Genomic DNA, 6,911 nt, shown 5'->3' on the forward strand with positions numbered 1-6,911 from the left:
TGAACTTGTTGTCATTACAGGCAAACTCAATGCTGTGCGTTACAGGGAAGACACCCTCCTCCCTCATGTAGGACCCTTCCTGCAGGCTCATCCTGACATGACCCTCCACAGCATGACAATGCCACCAGCCATACTACTTGTTATGTGCGTGATTTCCTGCAAGACAGGAATGTCAGTGTTCTGCCATGGCCAGCGAAGAGCCCAGATCTCAATCCCATTGAGCACATCTGGGACCGGTTGGATCGGAGGGTGAGGGCTAGGGCCATTCCCCCAGAAATGTCCGGGAACTTGCAAGTGCCTTGGTGGAAGAGTGGGGTAACATCTCACAGCAAGAATTGGCAAATCTGGTGCAGTCCATGAGGAGGAGATGCACTGCAGTACTTAATGTAGCTAGTGGCCCCACCAGATACTGACTGTTACTTATGGGGCCACTAGCTACATTAAGTACTGCAGTGCATCTCCTCCTCATGGACTGCACCAGATACTGACTGTTCAGGGACACATTATTCCATTTCTGTTATTCACATGTCTGTGAAACTTGTTTAGTTTATGTCTAAGTTGTTGAATCTTTTTGTGTTCACACACATTTTTACACATGTAAAATAAAAGCAGTTGAAAATGAGAGGATGTTTTTTTTTTTGCTGAGTTTATTAGTGACCTCAAAACCCATGACCCCCCACCCCCAAAATCGAGTCACCATGGGAACAGACACTAAGAAAAAAACGTTTTTTGGACTGTAAACAATCCTTATTTTGTCTTATACCGCAGGTCTGTTGAATGCTTGATTCTGATTGGTTGACAGACTTTTTACAGTGTGCAATTATTTTCCAGTAAATAATTCCGGCCTTGACCGAACAGCGATACCATATCACTTCGCCAAATTATTTCAGTTATTTCAAAGAGCCGTACAGGCTACCACAGCAAAATAACCAATTATGGCAAAGACATTAGTTAAGTTCTGTACATCTGATAAGAATGACAAACAATGTTTTTAAAGCACATTAATTTCAATTTCGATTGAAAAGCACCCTTGCGCTTCCGTCATCTCTCTCTCTCTCTTTCATTCTCGTCTCCCAACCACACACACAGCAAAATAACCATATAAAACAAAGGCATTGGTTAAGGTAAATCAGTTAAGAACGACAAACAATGTCTATAACATCCTAAATGTATTTCAATTTCGGTTTGAAAAGCGTCTCTCTCTCTCTCTCTCTCTCTCTCTCTCTCTTATGCCGGGAACGAGTGAACGGAGTTTGGCGTGGGTGAGAGGTGCTGAGTGTTTTTTCCTTAATTTTCTTTTTTTCCTTTTTTTTTCTTTCCTCTCTTTCTTGAATTTAGTTTTATTAAGTGGTAGGATTATTTTGGCTGACTTCGGTCAGCGAGTGGGGAAAAAGGGGACTAATGCGGGTGATTTCTCGCAACTGACTATCAGACATTGTTGCAAATGTATGCCTGATGCGTCTGTGTCAGTAGAGGATTGCCTGGTGGCCGTGAGTGCTGTAGTCGGCGGCGTAAACATCAGGTCTGCCTCTCGCATGAATAAGGCGATAGTCATTTTTTTGAGTCAAAGCCAAATGGTTAATGATTTAATAGAGAGCGGATTAACAATAAACAAAATGTTTGTGCCCGTTTTGCCTCTGTCGAGCCCATCAAAAAAGATTGTTTTGTCAAACGTACCTCCATTTGTCAAAAATGAGAAGCTAGAGGAAATACTATTGCGATATGGTAAATTAGTGAGTCCCATTAAGATGATCAGGCTTGGATGGAAAAATCCCCAACTTAAACTTGTAATGTCTTTTCGGCGGCAGGTTTTCATGATTTTGAATTCTCAGAGCGATCCTTTGAACTTGTTGGCGAAACTAACTATCGAAGGGAAGGATTACACTATTTTTATAAGTTCTGAGTCCATGAAGTGCTTCATTTGTGGCGAATTCAGACACGTTCGACAGACTTGCCCGAATCCTAATAGAAATGGCGTTAATGAAGTTTTGGCTGATAATATGGTTGATGCTGGTGGGGCGCGAGGTTCTGACGTTGCGGACGCTGCGCCGTTACTACTTCCACAAGCCGTCGCGGAGTCAGCGCCGAGTGGCTCGCTCGAGGATAATGGGGAAAGATTCCTGTCGGCTAATTCCAGCAATAGTTCCGTGGAGATGGCTCAGGTTGCCCAGGTAGCTGATGTCATACCCGTTGTCACACAGCCAGAGTTGAGTTCGGATCAGGCACATGTAAAAGATGCACATGAGGCCGAATCACTCGAGGATGAACAACAAATACAACCCGAAGTAACGTTAAGTGATATTAAAATAAGTACTTATGAATCGATTGATCAGAATCAAGGAGATAATGTTTCACAAGAAGTGGATTTCGATAAAGATGACGAGGAACTATATGATGGGAATGACATGATGGACTTGGAAAATATCTCTGAAGGTAGGACTAAACTTTACTCATTACAGCAGATAAATACCTTCCTTGACCACACAAAGGGGCTTCGCAAGCCCAGTATTGAGTCGTACTTTCCAGATTTGAAACTTTTTCTGATGTCTTGTACTGTAGCTATGCGGAAGGCAATGAGCTCGATAGACCAAAACGGTACCGCCTTAAGAAGATCCTTTGTAATGTAAGAAGTATACTGAATTTACCAGGCAAAAAGTGATATGGCTAGCATGCAGTTTTTTGGGTATTTTTCTTTTTTTCTCTTTATGGCATCCATGAGAATTGGCACTTTAAATATTAATTGGGTGTTGAGATGCTGTTAAAAGGTTTAGTCTTTTTGACTATATTATGATAAAGAGGGCTAGTATAGTTTTTCTTCAGGAAACTCATACAGATCCAAATAATCAAGTACAATGGCAGAGTGAATGGAAGGGGCAGGCTATATTAAGTCATGGTTCTAGTGTTAGTGCAGGGGTTGCAATTCTCTTTGGGCCAGAGTATAAGGAGCATCCTGTGAGTGTTTTTGAATTGGTTCCTGGTCGAATGTTGCGTGTTGATATAACGGTTCATGGACTCAATTTTTCGCTACTTAATGTGTACGCTCCAAACATTGGTTCAGAGCGAATTTTCTTCTTTAAAAAATTGAAAACTGCGTTAAGTGATGTTTTGCAGGATAGAATGGTTGTTCTGGCTGGGGATTTTAATTGTACTATAAATCATACCTTAGATAGGAACCATGAAGAACCACATAAGCAGTCGTCAGAAGAACTTAAAACTGTGTTAACTTATCATTGTCTTGTAGATGTTTGGAGAGAAGCTTTCCCTCAGACCAAACAATATACCTGGTTGAAAGTAAACTCTAATATGATATCTGGAGCCAGACTTGATAGAATTTATGTACAGAAAAGTGTTAGGGGTAGTTTTTTTAAGAGCTGTATTATGCCCACTGCTTTATTGGATCACCAGTACATGTCTGTTGAAGTTTCTAATGCACAGAGCACTCTTAAGCACTCGCTTTGGAAGTTTAATAGTATACTTTTGCAAGATCACAACTTTGTGCACTCTTTCACCTTTTTTTGGGAGACGTGGAGAGAGAGTAAAATGCTATATAAGTCCCTAAGCCAATGGTGGGATATTGGCAAAACACAAATTAAACTTTTTTGTCAGAACTATATTGCCTATAATAAAAGTATCCTGGAAAGTACATTGAAACAGCTTGAACAAGACATCCTTTACACTGATGATAAAGCGGATGGTGTGGACACTGCTGAAATCCTCGAAAGGAATACATTTCTCTTACGGAATCTTTTAGAAGAAAGGGCCCAAGAGACACTTGTACGAGCAAGGTTTACCACCTTTAACAATATGGACGCTTCGACATCATCCTTTTTTAGTCTGGAGAAGACGACTGTAAAAAGGAAAATTTTATGTCATTTGAAACTTCCAGGAGGAGGAAAAGTGACTGATGATCATGGAATCACGTCACATGCTTTATCTTTTTATGAAGAGCTTTACAAGGCTGAACCCTGTGATGATGAAATGGCTGACATTCTTCTTCAAGATTTACCTCAACTTACGGAAGAGGAGAAATCTAGACTTGATCTAACTTTGACTTTTGCTGAACTGACTGTAGCTGTTCAGGAACTCTCTTCTGGCAAAGTTCCAGGATTGGATGGGTTGAATGCTGAATTTTACAAACAGTTTTGGTCAGTGATCGGAAAGGACCTGTTTTCTGTCTTCTTGGAGTGTCTGGAAAGAGGCACATTACCTGTGAGCCTTCGGAGGGCTGTGATTACTTTACTACCCAAGAAGGGTGATCTTGGAGACATTAAAAATTGGCACCCTGTGTCATTGCTCGGAGTTGACTATAAAATATTTTCCAAAGCTTTGACTAATAGACTCAAACTCTGTATATCTTCAGTGATTCATTTAGATCAAGCTTATTGTATTCCGAATCGATCTATTTTTGATAATCTTTTTTTGGTTCGAGATTTGATATCCTTTGCTAAAGTGCATAAACTCGATGTAGGTTTGGTTTCTTTGGACCAAGAGAAAGCCTTTGATCGAGTTGATCATGGCTTTTTTTTTAAATGTTTTAATGCTTTTGGTTTTGGTTCATCATTTATTTCTTATGTTAAGCTCCTGTACACGGATGTATATAGCATACTAAAAGTAAATGGCACCCTTTTAAGACCATTTTTAGTTGGCAGAGGTATACGACAAGGGTGTGGCCTCTCAGGTATTTATTTTTCAGGTATGCTATTGTTATTGAACCACTCTTGGCAGTTCTGAGACGTCAATTAAGTGGGATTTCTACAGTGTGTCCTTATAGTACAGATTTGGTAACGGCTAGATTAAGTGCATATGCTGATGGCGTTACAGTGGTAATAAGGTCAGATGAGGATGTTAAGAATTTGGTAGCATCTCTGGATGTATATCAAAGAGCATCTTCCTCAAGAATAAATTGGCAAAAGAGTGTATCCTTTTTGCTGGGCAAATGGGAGAACGGAGGCCCGCCAGTACTTCCTCAGCTCTGCTCTTGGAGCTTGGAAGGGTTCAAATTGCTTGGGGTTTTTATGGGGCTAGATCAATATATGGAGAATAATTGGGAAGGTATATTTGATAAAGTGTCTGGCCGTCTACAAAGGTGGAGGTGGAACTTTTCATAAACAGTCTGAAAGCTGATTTTCCCTCCCAATTCCTCCATTTTGTAAATTGTTTCCTGTCTGGTGATTCGATGCAATGTTCTTTCCCTAAGTTACTTGTGTCTCCAAGGGTTTGCACAGAGGATGACCAAGAGGGCAAGTTATTGAAATTTAAGGGGCTGCAGGAGCTTGATTTTCAAGCTGTTGGAAAAAGAGAGTTTTATCAGATATGTGTAAAGACTGACTATTTTGGGAATATTATTCAGAGATGTGATACAAAATGGATTGAGTATCTTATGGACTCTGATGATCTTGCCCCCTCTTGGAGACTGTTGTATAAAGGTCCCCTTCCAAAACGATCTGGGGATTTACAGTGGAGAATATTGCACTGTGTGTTACCTACAAATAGTTTTGTTTCTAAGTTTAATATGGCGGTTTTATCATTCTGCAATTTTTGTACTAAACCAGAGTTCCATGTTTTTGTTGAATGTCCTAGGCTAGTATCACTGTTTACCTTATTGGAAAGAATACTTGGAAGCCTAGGTTTTTGTTTTAACAAGACATTCTTTATGGATGTAAGTATTCAAAAACACACAGAGAACAGTGTACCTTGGCAAATTTTGCATTTGGGCAAGCTAAACTAGCCATTTGGAAGACTTGCAGAATGGCTGCTGAGGGGAGAAATATGAGCGCGCTGAAAATGTTTACTGCCTTGGTTGAATCCAGAATCAGACTGGAACATAAATTCTATCAAATCACAAAAAAACGTATTTGAATTTGAATCTAAATGGTGTGTGAATGGTGCTTTATTGTCAGTATGTGAAGATGAAACTATAGTGTTTAATTGGTGATGTTTAATGGTGATTTTAAATTTTATTTTCTTATTTTCTATATTTTTATTTTTATTATTTTTTTTCTATTTTGTATGTGCAGATTGTAGCAGTACGTCTACAGGGGTGAAATACATTGTATTTTAGTGTTTTAGTACATGTTTTAATATAGAGTTGTAAAGTCAAAGTCTCTCTCTCTCTCTCTCTCTCTCTCTGTCGTCTCACGCACGCACACTCACACACACATATAATTTAATATGTGAATTTTCTTTTGCAATTCGCCCTAATCAGCCTCCCATAGATGTAGTGGAAAGCACAAGTAATTCAGCATTCCATCGTCAAGTATTCCTTACTTATCTCATAATAGCAATAGGGACTGCATCAGTTTAGGACTGAGAGTTTGCTTGATGGTAAGTATCCGAATCAATACATGAGTTTTTAAATTAATAAAACTAGAAAGATTTTCCTTACTTGTAAAAGCTAAATTCAACATTTCTATAAGACCTCACTCGCCTACATAATAGGTTGTTTATTAGGTAGACCCTTATGTTATTTGTTTACATTGAACTTCATAATAGGTATTAACATTCATATTTTATTAATATTATAATAATATACTATTTGCACTAGACATAAATGGCACCTGTCACACAAAACCAATATTTGCATTACAAAAGTCTGGTGGGTTCTATAATTTCATGCTATGGTATTTAGATTTAGATCTATAATTTGATAATATTAATATCATAAAATATTAATGTTTATTAGAAGTGCTAAATAGATAAATAAAGTCCTCTCTTAACAGTGAATAGTGTGGAGGCCTTTCTAATGTGTTCTATGTTAGAACCATAACAGTATGAAAACATTCTATTAAAATACAAAGCTCTGGAGCAGGTTATGTTCACAGCCATATAGAGAGAGAGAGAGTTGTGACAACGGAAGTTCTAAATGCTTGATCGTCACGTGATTCACGTAGACTTCAGATAGTTCCAGGAAG

The sequence above is a fragment of the Xyrauchen texanus genome, chromosome 6 (assembly GCF_025860055.1).
Source record: "Xyrauchen texanus isolate HMW12.3.18 chromosome 6, RBS_HiC_50CHRs, whole genome shotgun sequence".
Taxonomy (NCBI): Eukaryota; Metazoa; Chordata; class Actinopteri; order Cypriniformes; family Catostomidae; genus Xyrauchen; species Xyrauchen texanus.